The sequence below is a fragment of the Adiantum capillus-veneris genome, chromosome 9 (assembly GCF_014529385.1).
Source record: "Adiantum capillus-veneris isolate H3 chromosome 9, ASM1452938v2, whole genome shotgun sequence".
Lineage (NCBI taxonomy): Eukaryota > Viridiplantae > Streptophyta > Polypodiopsida > Polypodiales > Pteridaceae > Adiantum > Adiantum capillus-veneris.
In genome coordinates, this window is record NC_140939.1 from 44,164,479 (window position 1) to 44,183,883 (window position 19,405).

Consider the following 19,405-nt stretch of genomic DNA (forward strand, 5'->3'; position numbering starts at 1 on the left):
TCTATCCAAAGCTCTGATACCAGTTGTTAGGTTAAGGTGGATAGGTTAGTGTGGCATTCATACTAATGACATGCTTTGGAGAGCTTAGTGTAGAGCTTGAGAGATAGACTATTGCACAACACAATAGGGTATATTGCAAATGATAAAAGCTACATTTTACTCAGCATAATATGCCTCTATAGAGGTATATACAAATAGACATCCTTTTAACACATGAGCACAAGATGTGGCTGCCTATGCACAAATACAAGTGGTTGTTGTTTACACAAAGGCTGTAAGAGGTTCTTCACATGGCTTGACACAATATGTGGAAGAGTTTGTTCACACAAGAGGTGCAACAAAACCTCACATCCCAACACAATGTCCAAGGTATGGGGAGAAAGAAACACTCAGACATTTGTTTTGAAATTGTGCCAAGGTATACATATGCTAGGTTGATGCTGCTACACATTGGAGGAATGCATGGGATATCAAGATAGCCAATTTCAAGCTTACATTTCGTTATGACTTCTCTCCATAAGTATATTGTAATTCTACATCGAGTCCTTTAGGGTGTTGTTATTGTCCTTTGTATGGGTTACATAGAAATGTGATGGCTATGGATAATGTCAAGTCATGATTTGTCTTGAAGATAAAAATATTGGAAGACTAGTTAGATTTGGGCACTGGTAGAATTGTTTCTGTCAACCATTGGGGTTTCACTACATTAAAAAGTTCCTATCATGTGGGTTCAACCCTCGTCCACATTCCACTAGCCTTATATCCCCCCCCTTGTTTCTTCCTAACCATGGCGGACCACCTCATATTCCACCCCTCCCCTACCTTCACCTAGCCCTGAGTTTCTCTCTCTCTTTCTCCTTTAGGAGTGGCCCCGCAAGCCTTAGGGGAAGCCATCCAATCCCTCCCTCTATCTACTCTCTCTCTCTCTCTCTCTCTCTCTCTCTCTATCTCTATTATCTACCCTCCCTCCCTTATCCCCTCACCACCTCATCCTTTTTTCTCCCTCTCTCTTACTCCCATGGTGGGAACCCGCCTTAGGGGCCTTATACTTACTCTCTCTCTCTCTCTCTCTCTCTCTCTCTCTCTCTCTCTCTCTCTCTCTCTCTCTCTCTCTCTCTCTCTCTCTCTCTCTCTCTCTCTCTCTCTCTCTCTCAAATATTCCCTCGCTCTCTCATTGACTAAGTACCCCCCTCCCCCCCGTTTTGGCCGCTGTCGAGCCTACCAGTGCCCACACCCATTCCCTCACACCCCGGACCCAGCCCTGTGCGGGCGCCTGATGCAAACACACACACCCTTATCCCCTCACCTCCCCCCCCCCCCGCTCTCCACACCCTCTCCTTGCCTCCCTCGCGTTTTGTGTTCACCTGCAGCAGCAGCAGGCGACCCCGCTCCTATCAACCGCTTCTCTCGCGCTTCCTCTGACAGGCCCATAGGCGCCGTCGTGAAGCAACAGACACACACACACACATACACACCACACACACACACTGCGCACCCACCCTCTCTCTCACTCCATCTCCCCCCCCCCCGCCTCTGCATCGCCAACTGAAAATGAAAAAACTAAGTATATAAATATATATATTATATACATACAAACCCCCCCCCGTTCAACGCATGCCAATACGCACACACATATATATATACACACACACAGGCCTACACACCCACGCACCTATACATACAACACACGCGCATAACGCACACACACAAAAAATACAAAAAAACAAAGAATTCTGCGACTACGAAGACATCAACAAAGGAGGACAACCCGAATCACGCGACACCGACAACAAAAAGAACAAAGGCATCGAAGGCATGCCCTGGCCGACCTCGAAGAGACAACGTGTTATAGCGACGCACCCGCAAGATGCCATTCACCGGCATCACGCAACCACAACACCATTTTCAGTAAATCGTAGGTTATCATCATCATGTTTTTTTTTTTTTCACCCAAGCCTTATAAATTACCAATTTGTAGTTTCCCTCTCTTTAGGTGATGGTCACAAAGGCCCACCTAGAGGTTTTCATTTTTAATAACTCCCAAGACAAAGCAAGGGTCAACCCCACCGGGCCCACCACCTTGATTTGTCTCCCCAATTAGCTTACCCTAAGCAAACCGAGATTACCCTAATCCAAGCAGCAACACCTATAAAAGGCCACTGAGAGGTCACTATCGGGGGGGGCAGTTCATGAGAGGTCAGCACTTGGTAGAGTTTTAGTGGGAGAAATTGATGTTAGGAAATAAGACGTAGCTAAATAGATAATTGAGTAGATTACTTAATGGAGAGAGACAGATTTATATACACGAGATTATAGAGTAGAGAGAGAGAGAGAGAGAGAGAGAGAGTACACACGATATACGTGGTTCACGCAATGTGGGCTACGTCCACGGGAAAGCAGCCACTCAATGGCTTTAGTACTTCAAAACAAGAAGTAGTTTACAAAGGGATTATACCCTTAATGGAGCTCCCTCCTAGCTTCACTCTCACCACCTCACACTCACCTTGTTGCATCAACTTTACACTATGAAATGTGTATAGAAATGGCCTCCTTTTATAGGCCAAAAGGGCTGCCCTCTCTTATGAGAGACAGCCATGTGTAGCCGCCCTTGAGCGAATAAGTCCAAATCGGACCCTCCAATCCGCCCATGTGTGGCCGCCCTTGAGAAGACAAGTCCGCTTTTGAATTCGGCCACCGGCCATTGAATTCGGCCACCGGCCACCGGTCATTGACTTCCGACCACCGGCCATCGGCCATTGACTACCGGCCACCGGCCAACCGACCGGTTGTTTTCCGACCACTTTCCGGCCGCCGTCCTGCCATAATATTCCGGCGAAAAAGAATATTCCGGCGAAAAAAAAAGTCTCGGGGACCTCCGCCCCCGAGGCCTTTAAAGTTGCCCCTTATTCTTGTACGTGAAAATTTTGGTTTTCGGTGAGTGATTTTCCTTCACGCACGATGGCTTCTCCTCATAATGGGGGCCTTACAAATGTGCGCTTTTACCATAGAAAATTACAAGGGTAAATCAGGCTCCATACTTAACAATCTCCCACTTGGAGACTAATCTCCAAACCAAACCTGTGAGTGCTTTCCATTCTGGCTTCTTATCCTTGAATGCCGATTGAAGATGAGCAAAAGCTCAACTTCTCCTTGTTGACCACCTTTGTAAACATGTCTGCAGGATTTTCACTTGTATGCACCTTTCCTAGCTTTAGTTGTCCCTCTTCCAAAAGAGTGCGTATGAAGTGATATCTCACCTCAATGTGCTTTGTCCTTGAATGAAAGGCTGAGTTCTTCACAAGATGGATAGCGCTTTGGCTATCACTGTACAAGACACAATTGTCTTGTTTGAATCCAAGCTCTTCTAAGAATCTATGAAGCCACTGAATTTCTTTGCTTGCCTCCGTCATTGCTACATACTCTGATTCTGTGGTAGAAAGTGAAACCACTTTCTGCATCTTTGAAGCCCAGCTTACTGCTGTGCCTCCAACCGTGAACACATAGCCAGTAGTGCTCCTTCGAGTATCTTTGTCACCTGCCATATCTGCATCAGCATACCCTTCTAGAAAAATATCAGTTCCTCCAAAATACAAAGCATTTGTTGTTGTCCCTTTTAGATACCTAAGTATCCACTTCACAGCTTGCCAATGCTCTTTACCTGGGTTGTCCATGAACCTACTCACAACTCCCACTGCATGTGCAATGTCTGGCCTTGTCCAGACCATAGCATACATTAGAGAACCTACCGCTGCAGCATATGGAACTTTAGACATATAGGCTATCTCCTCTTGTGTCTTTGGACACATATCCTTCGTTAGTTTAAAATGACCAGCCAAAGGTGTAGAAACTGGTTTTGCATTTTGCATTGCAAACCTTTCTAGTACCTTCTTGATGTAATCTTCTTGAGATAGCTTTATTGTGTTCTTCGTCCTGTCCCTTGATATTTTCATACCAAGTATCCTCTTTGCAGCACCTAAATCTTTCATTGAAAAAGATTTGGACAGCTCCTCTTTTAGGTCTTTGATGTCCTGCATGTTAGCACTTGCAATCAACATGTCATCAACATACAACATTAGGATGATGAATTTCCCATCTCCCAAATTCTTCGTGTAGATGCAGTGATCCGAGTTGCATCTTGTGAATCCATGATCCAACATCCATCGATCAAACTTCAAGTACCATTGTCTTGATGCTTGCTTTAAACCATACAAGCTCTTCTTTAATCTGCAAACCATTTTCTCCTTACCTTTTACTTCATACCCCTTTGGTTGAAGCATGTAGATTTCCTCCTCTAAGTCACCGTGAGGGAATGCCGTATTTACATCCATTTGCTCGAGATTTAGATCATGAGCAGCCACAAGGCTTAAGACAAGCCTAATTGAGTTCATTTTTACAACAGGAGAAAATATTTCATTGAAGTCAATACCTTTCTTTTGAGAAAAACCTTTTACCACAAGCCTAGACTTGTACCTTTTCTTCCCACCTTCTTCTTCCTTTATCTTGTACACCCATTTGTTTTGAAGTGCCCGCTTACCTTTAGGCAACTCAACCAACTCCCATGTTTGGTTGTGATGTAGTGAGTCCATCTCCACTTGCATGCTCTTCGTCCATTCTTTTTTGGATTCATGTTGCATAGCTTCTTCATATGATTCCGGCTCTCCAGAATCTGAGATCAAGAGATGGTTGAAGGAAGGAACAAACCTTTCTGGAGGTCTACTTGCTCTTGTAGATCTTCGGGGAATAGGTTGAGGCTCCTCATTTGGTTGACGTTGTTGCACATTGTCACCGTTTGCAGTCCTTGAGTCTTCACCGTCCTCAAGCTCCATGTACTCATCACCTGTTTCTTTTGTTTGTTTTCTTTCCAAGTAATCTTTGTACATATTTTGTTCGTTAAAAATTACATCCCTACTCCTTAAGATTTTACCATCTTCAGGATTCCATAGGCGATACCCAAAGTCTCCTTCTCCATAGCCAATGAAGAAACACTTTTTGGACTTTGCATCTAACTTTGATCTTAGGCTTCTATCTATCTGCATGAAAGCCTCACACCCAAACACTTTGAGAAATGCATAATTCACCAGTTTACCTGTCCATGCCTCTTCTGGAACTCCCCCATCCAATGCCGTTGAGGGTGACCGATTGATTAAGTACACAGACATACTTATAGCTTCTGCCCAAAGCTCAAGCGGTAGGCCTGCATGTAGCCGCATGCTTCGTGCTCGTTCCATGATTGTCCTGTTCATCCTTTCCGAAATCCCATTTTGTTGAGGTGTCCTTGGGGTTGTCCTTTGCCTCCGAATGCCATTTCTAGCACAAAATCTTTCAAAAGCTTGGCTGCAATATTCGCCTCCATTGTCGGATCTGAGGCATTTAACCTTGGTACCTGTTTCATTCTCCACAAAGGCTTTCCACCTTTGAAATATGGAAAATACATCGGATTTATTCTTCATGACATAAACCCATGTTTTTCTAGTCGCATCGTCTATGAATGTTACATAGTACAATGAGACACCAAGTGATGGTGTACTTGCAGGACCCCAAACATCAGAATGAACCAACTCAAGTTTTTTATTTTTTCTTTCATTCTTGATTTTTGAAATTTTACCCTCTTTTGTTTACCATAAACACAATCTTCACAGAACTCTAAGTCCACTTCTTTCAAACCTGGTAGAAGCTTCTTTGTTTGAAGGATTTGCATTCCTTTGGCACTCATATGCCCAAGTCGGTAGTGCCATACCGCAGTGTCAACTTCTGTAGTTGCTGCACAAGCTAAAGGTTGCGTGCTAACAGTACACAAGTAAAGTGTACCGACTTTTTCTCCCTTGGCAACCACCAAAGATCCCTTTGAGATCTTCCACCGTTTGTTTCCGAATGCAATGTTGTGACCTTCATCGTCCAATTGTCCTGTAGAGATCAAATTTTTGCGAAGAGAAGGAACATGCCTAACATCTTTAAGCTTCCATTCATTTCCGTTAGCAGTTTTGACAGAAACTGTACCTTTTCCGACAATCTCACAAGCTTCATCATCTCCCAAGTATACATACCCAAAATTACCTTTAGTGTAGTCTTGGAAATGTTTCTTGTGTGGTGTCGCATGGAATGAAGCCCCGGAATCTACTATCCAGGAATTAAACACATTGTCTAATGAGAGAATTAGAGCATCTTGCTCTACTTTACCTGCCACATTGGCCTCCCATGTTGGCTTGTTGTCTTGAGACTCTGTCTCCTTCTTCTTCTTGGACCAGCAATCCTTCTTGATGTGGCCTTTCTTGCCGCAGTTCCAACATTCAAGAATTGACTTTGTGCGTGACTTGCTCCGCCTTGAGCGATCACGACCCTTTTGGTTTTTGAACCTCTCCTTAGGCCTTCCTCTTGTTTCCACTGATAGTGCAGCACTTGATGATTCTCCTGTGCTTCTCCTTCGCATTTCCTCGCTTAGCAGAACACCCACAACATCATCAAACTTAAGAGTATTTGTGCCAGAGATAGAATTACTTACAGCCATCACAAGGCTGTCCCAACTATCCGGTAGAGATGATAGTATAAGGAGAGCTCGTACTTCGTCATCAAAATTGATTTTCACTGATCGAAGTTGACTTATGTTTGTGTTAAAGTCATTTAGGTGTTCTGCAACTGAACCATTCTCTGCCATCTTTAGATTGAACAAGCGCTTCATAAGAAATACCTTATTGGATGCCGATGGTTTCTCGTAGAAGTCGTAAAGTGACTTCATCAAGTCCTCCGTGGTCTTCATCTTCGAAACATTGAAGGCCACCGTTGACGCCAATCTTAACTGGATTGTTCCCAGTGCCTTTCGATCAAGGACAATCCATGCTTCATCTGCCATTGTTGCGGGCTTCTTCGCAAGACCGCCTAGTGGCAAATAGAGGTCCTTCTGGTAGAGATAGTCTTCAATCTGCATCTTCCAATGTTGGTAGTTTTTGCTGTTGAACTTCTCAATCTTGAGCTTCCCTTCCTCCGCCATAACTCCCACTCAATTCAAGGAATCCTTTCCTTGAGATAATTTAGCTACGAGCAAACCTTGCTCTGATACCAGTTGTTAGGAAATAAGATGTAGCTAAATAGATAATTGAGTAGATTACTTAATGGAGAGAGACAGATTTATATACACGAGACTATAGAGTAGAGAGAGAGAGAGAGAGTACACACGATATACGTGGTTCACCCAATGTGGGCTACGTCCACGGGAAAGCAGCCACTCAATGGCTTTAGTACTTCAAAACAAGAAGTAGTTTACAAAGGGATTATACCCTTAATGGAGCTCCCTCCTTGCTTCACTCTCACCACCTCACACTCACCTTGTTGCATCAACTTTACACTATGAAATGTGTATAGAAATGGCCTCCTTTTATAGGCCAAAAGGGCTGCCCTCTCTTATGAGAGACAGCCATGTGTAGCCACCCTTGAGCGAATAAGTCCAAATCCGACCCTCCAATCCGCCCATGTGTGGCCGCCCTTGAGAAGACAAGTCCGCTTTTGAATTCGGCCACCGGCCATTGACTTCCGACCACCGGCCATCGGCCATTGACTACCGGCCACCGGCCAACCGACCGGTTGTTTTCCGACCACTTCCGGCCGCCGTCCTGCCATAATATTCCGGCGAAAAAGAATATTCCGGTACGTGAAAATTTTGGTTTCCGGTGAGTGATTTTCCTTCACGCACGATGGCTTCTCCTCATAATGGGGGCCTTACAAATGTGCGCTTTTACCATAGAAAATTACAAGGGTAAATCAGGCTCCATACTTAACAATTGACACTATTGGCATGATGGGGAGGGGACTTTTGTGATGGTTTGTTTTGGGAATTTCACCATGTGAAGGGAGCTACGTCCACCTCTCAACTCCAATGGTCGATGCACACACACATACACATTCTTGGTAGAAAGTTTCATTTCATCGAATCGTGTTTAGAGAAAGCACCAAGTAGATGCACCATCTCTTCTCCCTATCTCTCAATGACCACGGTGTGTCACCTCACCGGAAGGAAGGTCATTTGTAGATACTGCAAGAAATAATCCTCCCTCACACCCCCGAGGGTTTTTCATAAATTGTCAATGCTCTGTGTGTGTGTTCACATCACCATGGTCTGCGTCCTAGCGGATCAAAGCTAGGTGGTGCCCCCTGTTTGCTTTACTATGACCGACTCGAGCCATACCGTCGGCCCTTGACGTTTTAGAGGTCCTTAAAGTTCGTGTCTCTCTTTGCTCCCGTCATTTGATACCCCCATTGAGGAGGGCTTCTAAGAAACCTTCAGTTTACAATGCTGAAAGCAACGCACCTCATCAATCATGGACGAATGGCTAAAGGAATTTTCTAACTGAAGGATGGAAGAGGAGGAAACTAAGGAGGCACTAGGCACCTTCATTGAAGTACTACTGCCAGGCTGTAGTGTCGTCAGTATTTAAGAGGTAAGCTCCCCATCTCGTGTTGCTCGTTGTAACCACAAATTGAGAGTATCTGGTGGGAGGTCTATGAAGTGCTATCACTGTTGTCAACCAAAACACACTGTCAATGATTGCCAGCAACGAAGGCTGCGAAGGGGCTGAAATCAGCTACATCGACATTCATCGCGAAGAAGTCACCCACATCAAAGGAGGAAAGAAAATGATGAGGCCTCTCTTCCCTAAGAAAACTGCAATCAAAGTTATAACCTCTACTCCAAAATGTCCTAAAGGGGCTGCTCGAGACAAAGGTAAGGAAAGGTTAAGCCAGTCTGGAAACACATGACCCCAAAGGGAGAAGCATCTAGCCAAGAAAGTGCTTCAAGCTCAGAGATCCGGGTCGTACCCAGCTTGCCAAAGAGGAAGTCATCCGGAGCTAAGCGACGGAAGGTCGCCTACCGATTTGCACGACGCATGCGGTACTACCAGTCCTCTTCGACAATCCTGAAGAAGAAGTGGTAAGAAGGTTCCCATGCCCTAAGGAAGAGTGGTTCAGCTACTGCTCTCGTTGTTTTGGAAGATGGGTAGAGGGCCTTCCTCCTGTCCCTATACAACTATCTTGAAGAAGCTCTCCACCACGGGTGAAACCCAGTGGGCTGGAGACGAGTTGCACCTGAATGGAGTGGAATTCATGCAACATGTAGACTATGATAATTATTTGCAGTTGCTGCTAGCCAAAAGGCTGGGAGTGGTTAGACGCTTCTCCATCACCCCGTACGTGCTGAGCAACGAAGGAAAGGTAGAGCCCATGAAAGGCGACGACCTCCTGTGGATGTGCCGAATCATCAACACTAGAACGGTAAGAGTATAAGTAGGTACTCCACCTTCTGTGCATGATGGAAAACGGGCCAACAACATTCCCGTTAAGATTCCTGGAGCATATGCATGTGAATATCTATGTAGATAGGAAAATGTTCTACCAACAGAAGATCGTGTACCTATTCGGTGCGGCAGTGCTAGGAGAAATCCTTAATTCCCCAGACCCTATCATTGGGTGAAAGCGTGGTTTGGTGGTACAAAAAAGGACCTATTTTACTTCTACCAATGAAAAGTGGGGACTAATAATTTTTTTGTAGTTTGGGTCAAAACATTTCGGACGTTGTGTTTTCAGATTCTTCTTTTGAAGATCTATCCACTGATATATAGTATGATAGGTAGTTTTTCATGTGACATGTAGAAATTGTAACTCAAAGATTTGTCAAAAGTGTTGTCAAGGATAGTCCTTTTTGTACCACCAAAGCGTGCTTTTAGCCCATTCTCCCCATATTGGATTACCACCATTCCTTTAATGTCTCTATCTTTATCTTGTTTTAATCTATCCATCCAACTCTATAAAAAGCCGCTATGAGCCGCTACTGTCATTAATCCTTTTTTTTTAATAGAAAAGTTTGTAATCTCCTGAGTCACTACTATGGGAAGCATTTATTTCCCCACGTTCAGTGGAAAGAAGGGAGAAGATGTCACCACTGACTTTCTGGATGATTTTGACATCGCTTGTGTGATTTCCAACAAGGATGACAACTGATGAAAGTAGAGGCCAAGTCCTGGTACAATGCATTTCCCCAGGCTACCAAGAATGCATGGAATGTGTTACGGGCTGCCTTTCTAAAGAGCTTTGGTGGAGGCACAACCTCGGAGAAGCTATGGCAGCTACTACTGAACGGAATTGAAGTAGAGAGGTCTGCTAGAGTATGCCACCTACGAGTCCAATTTTGTGAACTTATGGGAGAGATGGGCTGCCTCACTGGAGAAAGGCGAAGGAGCACCTAATTTCCTAATTTCCTGAGCGCCTATGGTCGCTGCTTAGAGAGAAGGTGAAGGGAAGGTTTCCTGCAACATATGAGTTGGTAGTAGAAGTAGCCCACCTTAAAGACAAGAAGCTGTGCATGAAAGCAAGGGTAAACGAGTCAGGTGAAAGAAGCTCGGTCCGCCGACCAACCCCAGTGACTGCAACAGCCAGTCATAGAGCCCAACCACAAGAGGCATCAGAGGAGAAGCAAGACCTGCTAAGTAGCATCACTATACCCAACTAGAGAGTTTATCCGTGCATCTGGTGCAGCAAGGGCATGAACCTGTCAGAAATCCAGAACAAGGAAGGGAACAACAAAGGCAAAACCAAGAGTACAATTGCTACAATTACGGGAAAGACGGCCATGGTATGTACTATTGCCCACATCCAAGGAGGCAGAATTTCAATAGAGGGGGGAGACAGAATCAGATCTCTCTATCAAGGGCAAGACCACCACCACCCAAGCAACCAAGCCCGATCCCACCGGTCCAGATCCTTCAACCACCCGTACAAAAAGAACCACCACCACAACCTCTTATTCCACCACTAGAGTGTTATTAGCTTGGAGGCTAAAGGGAAGGCAAAGGTAGAAGAATTAGTTCGAGAGAATCACAAAGGGAAAGTAAAAGTAGAAGAAGTGAATGCTATGGGAGTGAAGCATGCTAGGCACGAGGAAGCCTCTCAAAGAGAAGAGAAAATGAAACGGAAGGCCGAGTCTAGCAGGCAAGCACCTAAACCCCGACGGAAAATAGACATCATGGATTTTTCACTAGGTGAGTATGCTAAACCCTATGACTTAGTTCAGGATGTGTTGATGCAGGGTCCGAAGATAACTTGGCCCCAATTAATCCACCTTGCACCAAGAATGAGGAGGCAATGGACAAAAATGGTGAGTACCAGGAACTCAAGACCCAGGATAGCTGGGGCTATCTCTGGAAGGGATCTCGGCGACATCCTACCAACTATGTATGCCCACATCAAGGGGAAACGAATCTCAAACGTCTACATAGATGGTGGCGCACAAATATGCGTCATGAGTGAAAAAATGATGCACCATCTAGGTCTAGAGGTGAGTAGGCCGACACCCTACCGAACCAAAATGGCAAACAATGTAAGAGTGAAATGCGTGGGCATTGTGAATGCGGTCAAAGTAAAAGCATTCAATACAGAAGTGGAGGTAGACATCTTTGTCATGCCACATAAAAGGGAGGGCTACCCTATCATTCTTGGGAGACCTTGGCTCATGTCTGTGGAAGCTAAGCAAGATTGGAGCACCGGAATGATTCAGATGAAGGACGCTAAGGGAAGTCCATATTCTATGATATGAGGACTGGGAAGCAACGCAACATGATCTTGGAGTCTTTAGAAGATGAGTCCACCAGCGACTATTCGTCTACCTCACGATAAGAAACAACCACCACTAACGAGAGTGATCATGCCATTGAAGTGATGGGGGTCATTCTTAAAGACCCAAAAAGATTGACACAATCTGAAACACCCTCGACAAACCAAGAGGAACCATCAGGTGCACAATCCTTAGAGGATGTAGGTAAATTACAAAGGATGCTCTCAAATGAGTTAACCGATGAAGAAAGGAGGGAATATGTCTCCATGTTGGGTAATTTCACTACACTATTCATTGATGGCTATGACAAGATCACAGGAATCACAGTAGTACAACACCACATAAAACTCAAGGAAGGCAGTAAACGCGTGGTGCAAAGGATCAGAAGACTTGGAGTAAGCCAACAAGAGGCACTACTTAAAGAAGTGAGAAGTTTGCTACAGACAGGTTTCATCTACCCTATCAAAGACTTAGAATGGGTCTCCACAGTAGTAGTCACACCAAAGAAGAATGGTAAGTGGAGAGTCTGTGTGGACTATAAACCTCTCAATGCAGCAACGAACAGGGATCACTTTCCCCTCCCATTCGAGGATGAAATTCTCAATGAAGTGGCGGGTCACGAGGGATACACAATGTGCGATGGCTACTCAGGATACTTCCAGATTAGCATTGCGGAAAAATATCACAAGAAGAGAACCTTCATCACACCTTGGGTGGATGCTTTTCTTACAGAGTGATTCCTTTTGGCCTCACTAACGCTACGGCCACATTTCAACACTATGTGACCTTTGTTTTCCAAACCTAGTTTAAAATGTCAATATGGGTTTTCATAGATGATTTTTGCATCTATAGTTCATGAGCCCTCCATTTAAGCAAATTCTATGATGGCTTAACCAGGCTGCAAACTTTGGGTGGCTAGCTCAACATGGATAAGTGTCACATTGGTGAAAGCAAAGTCACTCTCCTTGCCCATGTAATTTCAGCAAAAGGGATTGAGGCTGACCCTACGAAGATTCAAGCTCTGGTATCTTTGTCATCACCCACCACCGCTAAGTAGTTGGTTTCTTTCCTTCAGAAGGTAAGATACTTAAGCAAGTTCATTCACTTGCTATCTCAAGTGGTCCTCCCTCTACAACAAATCACCCAGAGGTATGTCTTCTCATGGAGTGAAGAAAATGAGCAGCAATTTACCAAGGTGAAGCAAATCCTAACTAAGCTTCCCACCATTTCACCCCCTAAGTGGGACGAGCCATTTTATGTGAACCCTAGTGTAGGAAGTGATACACTCGGAGTCGTGCTAATGCAAAAGGACCCCCAAACTTCTTTCATGCGTCCTATTTACTTCTCTAGTCGTGTCATGACCCCCGTCAGAAAAGGGATTTACCGAAGTAGAACAAATGGTTCTTGCACTAATGTTTGCTACCACAAAGTTCCGCTCCTATCTTTTGCCTAGACCCTTTGTAATCCTGACAATGGAGGAGGTTTTCCCATATGTAATGCGACACATGGATGTCTCATCTAGGATCTCTAAATGGCTGGTTAGATTACAAGAGTTTGACTACACCATGCAAGTGGAAAACTCCATCAGGGCTAGTTTAACGGGAATTCTTACTCATCGCCATTATGAGAAGAAGCCGAAGGTCAACACGAAAGCAAAAGAAGAAACACCATTGGTAGAAAGTCCTAAGCTAGAAAGAGCTCACTCTCTATTCTTTGACAGAGCATACAAAAGAAGAGTGGACCAGTCTGCAGCTGGCATAATCATTTTCAATGAGCAACCAGAAAGAGTATTCTCCATCGGGCAGTTATTACACTCCCACTCCAACAATGAAGCAGAGTATGCAGCTCTAATTCTTGGGTTGGAACAATGTATTTCACAAGGAATTCAACGCATAAATGTGTTTGGTGATGCTTTGATTTTGATAAGGTAGATAAACGGAACTTGGGTTTGTAAAAATCAGGTTTTACTTGGTCAACTACGCCAAGTTAAGGATCTTCTAAGGAAGTTTGAAGCATTGAAACTATTTCATGTCCCCAAAGCAGAGAATCAGGAGGGAGATGCTCTAGCCAAAGAAAGAATAGAGGACATTTCCATAGGAGAAATCAAACTAAAACTACCCCTCTTTCAAGGTAGTGATGCTATGCCTGATATCATTAAATTTCTAGATACAAGAGAATGTCCGGAAGGATACACCAAAGGCCAGAAATAGTGGCTGGTAAGGAAGGCTACCAGATACCTCCTTGTAAACGACCACTTGTATTGTAAGGGCAAGGATCAGATTCTCAGGCGAGTGCCAACCTCTAGTGAGATCATAGAGGTAATTTCAAGTTGCCATGATGGCGTCTGCGGCGGTCATTTTGCTCTAGATATTGTAACGTCCCTAATCTCGCCCCGACACCAAAAAACAGGATGGTACCATTGATAGGTCTCTAGGCCTCAAACAAGAAAAATTATAATGAATTCACCCTTACCATTGACAATGGTTTAGGTTTATAGCCCTAGAAAGAGACCTAGTCCTGTCTCGCAGTGGAAACGGGACCACAAAAAAAAATATCCGGCCCTATAACTTCATCATTCAGATTACGGTCTCCTTAGCCAACGGTTTTTTTCCCCTAACATATATGAGGGCACAGCTGTTGGTGGATTCCTATTCCAAGTGAAGAAGTTTCTAAACGTTTTAGTGCGCGAATATGGATAGTTACCTGACTAATCAGGTCCACCCATCCATGATTGGCAACCTTAGTCAATCCCCACTTACCACCCAGCACTCACACATTATTTCTGTGTTATTTCATTACTACCAGCTTCTTTTCACAATTAAAACAATGATTCCTTTTAACTTTTACAATGAATTTCATTAAGACAACCTTTGAAAACAGTATTGAAGAAATTCTTTCACCAAACAAACATCTTTAGACTTAAGACAAGGTACTGTCATTCTGAAGTATCTCTGACCAGTACTGGCTTGTCTCAAGACCACCTATACACACAGGGGTGAAAAACGGCAGCCATTCCTTATTTATAAAAACCGGGGTGGAAAAAGCCATCACCCAAAGTCTGAGCGCCCATACGCCAACCGGCTGCCCATACAACCGCGTGGTTCCTCTAGGATACACTTGAAAGTAATATCCACAAACACAAATAAGCACAGGGTAAAGACTCCACACGTGCTAAGAAAATAGCTCATCCATGATGGTATTGCCATCATTACTCATTACCTGGAGTAAAGTATTTTCAAGGAATCAGAGGTGTTTTGACACAAGCTGTCTTAAGGATGGTCAAACATTTCTTTTCTAGGTCAATCAGTCATAGCCCAATCATTTATTTCCTATTTACAATCATTGCTCGTTGGTTTCATGGAAGTTACCTTCCGTTTACAGCCAGTTTATCCTTTCTAACCTTACATATGCAATGCTAACTTAAAAATTAACTTTAAAAGATTTTAAGAGAACAAAATAGAAATCCACCTGGGACTGCTCGTCCATGTGTTGTTGGGCAGGAGCCCGTAGACTTTCCTCTGTCGACCTATCACTAGGCCCAGCCTCATGGTCATTACTGACTTTATTCCTTTTGTTGCTAACATCCTCTTCCTCAGTAAGAGAATTTCCCTTGGTTCTGTTTGGAGCCATGTCAGCAGCCTTATAAAAAGACTTAATCGATTAGAAGTTTAATTGAATAATCTTCTTTTTCACTTTTTTTAACCCAAAAATAAGGATTTGTGGAGTAAGTAGGTATCCTTGATAGTTAATTTGATGAGATATTCCTCCTGTAACTTCTTTATACTATAAGTAATTTCCCATAATTACCATTTAATTTGGGAAGCCTTTTAACTAGGTTTATCCTTAGTCTACATTCCAGTTTAGCCTTAGTAAATTATAAATTTCTATCGGCTAATGGATTACTCACACTAAATTATAGCTGGATATGTTCTATCTTTAGGAGTTTTCATAGATTTGATTTATAACCTTTCCCTCCTATACTTAGGGTCTAATTTAGGCAAAATTTTGCTAATAGTAATTTGTTACACCAACCATTTTTGCTGAGGTAATTTTCCCAACCTTCAATAGTGCTTTTGAATCTCAGGTATTTATTTGGTAATTGGATAAACTCATTTACTAGTTTTCGTTCTCTATTTCGTATGAAAAATTGGTTATTTTTAATGGGGATAAATATTTAAACTATTCATCTGAGGTTCGGGTATTTATAACAAATTCTTCAAGGTGTGTTCTACCTCTGATAATTATATCAAAGGTTTCTGGATCAATTTACTATTTTTCCCTTTTTATTTTCCCCTGAAAATAATGTAATTTTAGTTATATAATTAGATAAACTAGTTATCTAACATTATCATAATTATCCCAGGTTTCCTAACATGTAATTTACCTTTGATAAATAACTCAATGCATTTTGAATCAATTTGCTAATTTTACCCTTTTAATTTGTCCTAAAAACAGAGTAGTTCTCCTAAAGTAATTATGTAAATTAATTATCTGAGATTAACATAATTATCACAGGTTCCCTAACATGTACTTAATCTCAGGTAAACAACTCAAAGGAATTTTGAATCAATTTACTTATTTTCAATTTGTTAATTTTCCCCTTTTGATTTGTCCTAAAAACATAGTATTTTTGCTAAAATGATTAGGAATATTAATTCTTTGAGGTTAACATAATTATCACGGGTTTTGTAACATGTAAATAACCTCTAATTTAATTATGAAAAATACTCAAAAAACTATAAGATAATTTTCCTAGCTTAATGACAGTCCAATCCAGCTCTATAATTATCTCAACATAATCTAAACTTAATTATATAATTCCCATTAATTTATGGTTAATATGGACAATTTCAGCCATAATATGATATAATCATTAATTATCTTAATAACCCTACGGTTAATGACAACATTCAATATAGAATATTTAATTAATAGAGGATTTTTGAGTATCCATAGGCCTAATCTTTAATTTATTAAGAAAATAGATTAATCTAGCCTTGTTAATTAAGAAGGATTAGACTAATTACCATTTAATTTAATCAACTAGATCTTAATCTCTAGTAATTTATGCATAGCGGTTTCTCTAGATGAGAAAGAGTGTGTCAAGGCTCCGAGTCTAAATTTTTATGAAGGAAAGGGATGCTTTTATAGTTTTTCTGGGCCTTGGGTTGTTCCTGGTAGGTTTTTACACCCCAAGCAGGCCCCCAGCTTCAAGATGGCGGCAACTGCTACTATTTCAGTCCCTGGCAGGTTCCCCTCAGCTCCATGCTACCTCTATATCTTCCAGAATCGATTTTGGTTGATTTTATTGATTTCTAATGAGATGAAAATTGGAATATCAGTTAATTCTAAAACCTTAGGATAAGAAAGTCTTTGTTAATAATAATTACTAAAACCATCCATTTTTTATCAACTAATTGAATTCCTAGTGAAATCTTTCAGGGCCCGTGAATTTTCCAGTTTTTATCAGATTCTGATTCTGAAAATTACTAACCATAGTAAAGCTCTGCTTATGATTCCAAAAATACCAATATCAGCCATGATTGAATCATTCAACAGTGGTTTTCAAGTTAATTTTATAAGCTTTGTACAATTTTTAAGGTTTCAAAAACTGGAAACCTTACAATCACCCCAACTTAAGGAATTGAGATGTCCTCATCTCAACCGAAATTGGGAAAATCTTTGCAAAGTGATACTTCATCCTCCCAGGTGGCGTCTTCATCAGGGTAGTCTTTCCATTTTACTAAATGTTCTCTGATAACTCTGTTTCTTAGACTCCTTTTCCTAGTGTCGAGAATACAATCTGGTTGGAGTTCAAGAATCCCCTACTTCTGCATCACAATATGTTCTTCATCTAGAGTGTGATTTGGATTTGGGATGTAGGGTTTTAGAAGACTGATATAGAATACATTATGGACCTTGTGGTGCTCAAGTAGTTTTAGTTTGTAAGCTTGATCACTGATTACTTTAATCACTTCATAAGGTCCACAATATCTGGGGCTTAGTTTTTTGTATTTTCCCATAGATAAAGTGCTTCTCTTTGGCCGTACACTAAGGAATACTTTATCCCCTTGTTTGAAAAAAAGATCAGACCGTTTTTTATCAGCGTATTGTTTTTGGCGGTCCTTGGCTGTCGAAATGTCTTGTCTTATGGTTTTGGTTTGGGCATCCATCTCCTCCAACATTTGCTTTGAAGCTTCTTCTCTTGTAGTAGGGTCAGAAAAGTTTAGGGTGATATACATTAATGCCCATAAAGAGCATTAAATGGTGACATCCCAATGCTTTTATGAAAGGATGAGTTATAGGCGAATTCCACCAGAGGAAGAAATTGGATCCATTTTTGGGGTTCTCTACTACAATAGGCTCTAAGGATGTCTTCAATTACTTGATTCACTCTTTCCGTCTCACCGTCTATTTGAGGGTGATAGGATGTATTGAAACATAACTGGGTACCTAAGGATTCAAATAAAGCTTTCCAGAATTTGAAGCGAATTTTGCATCTCTGTCACTGACTATTCTCTTAGGAAGTTCGTGTAATCTAAAGATCTCTTTGATAAAGAGACGGCTTATTTCTGATGCAGTGTAAGTTGTTTTTACAAACATCAAAATGGATACTTTAGTCAGCATATCCACTACCACCATAATGGAGTCGTAACCCCCTTGAACAGTGGGAAGGGCTGTTACAAAGTCCATGCTAATGAGTTCCCATTACATTTGAGGAATGTCCAGAGATTGAAGTTTCCCTGGCATCATTACTCGATCAGTCTTAATCCTTTGACAGGAAGACATTGTCTGATGTAGCGAAGTATATCTCCTTTCATTCCTGGCCAGAAATAGCTTTTCCTTATGGCATTAAGGGTATTTGCATAACCAGTATGGCCGGCAGCTGGAGCATTGTGTCCTTCATAAAGGAATAACTCCTTTAATGTTGGATTCTTAGGAATGTAAAGCCGATACTTATAATAGAGAAACCCATCCTCAAGTGAATAATCCTTGATTCTGTCTTTCTCTTTCTCTTTTAGGTCCTGCTGATTGATAACCTGTAGAAGTTTTGGATAATCCTTATCTTCCAGGAAAGCTTTCTTAACCTTGTTTAGGATTGGATTGTTGACTGTGGAAATAGCCCCAAGAAAAACCTTACGGCTAAGAGCGTCAGCAACCACATTCTCTTTCCTTGGTTTATATTTTATTTCAAATTCATATTCTTATAAGAGTTCTATCCATCTTCTCTGACTCATGTTGAGTGTTGCTTGTAAGAAAATTCATTTTAAACTTTGATGATCGGTGATTAATTGGAACTTCCCTCCTAGAAGATAGTGCCTCCAGAGTTTTAGAGCATGGATGACAACTAGAAGTTCCAGATCACGAGTTGGATAATTCAGGTCATGGATTCTTAATTTTCAAGAAGTAAAGGCGACTAGTCTGCCTTCTTGGTTTAAAACTCCTCATATAGCAAGACCGTTGGCATCTATTACTACTTCAAAATCTTGAGTGAAGTCACGAAGTTTAAGTACAGGGGCTGATGTGAGATTTTTTTTTAGTTTGAGGAAACAATCCTCCTATTCTTTTCCCCATGCAATTTTGGATGTCTTTTTAAGTAGCTCAGTCAAGGATGCGGCGATAATTGCATAATCTTTGACGAAGATTCTATACCATCCTGTAATGCCCAAAAATTCTCGAATCTCACTGACCGTTTTGGGTTGTGGCCAGTCTATTATATCTTTAATCTTTGCGGGGTCTACTGAAACTCCTTTAGGGTTTATTATAAAGGTAAGATAACTAACTTCGGGCGTGAAAAACACACATTTA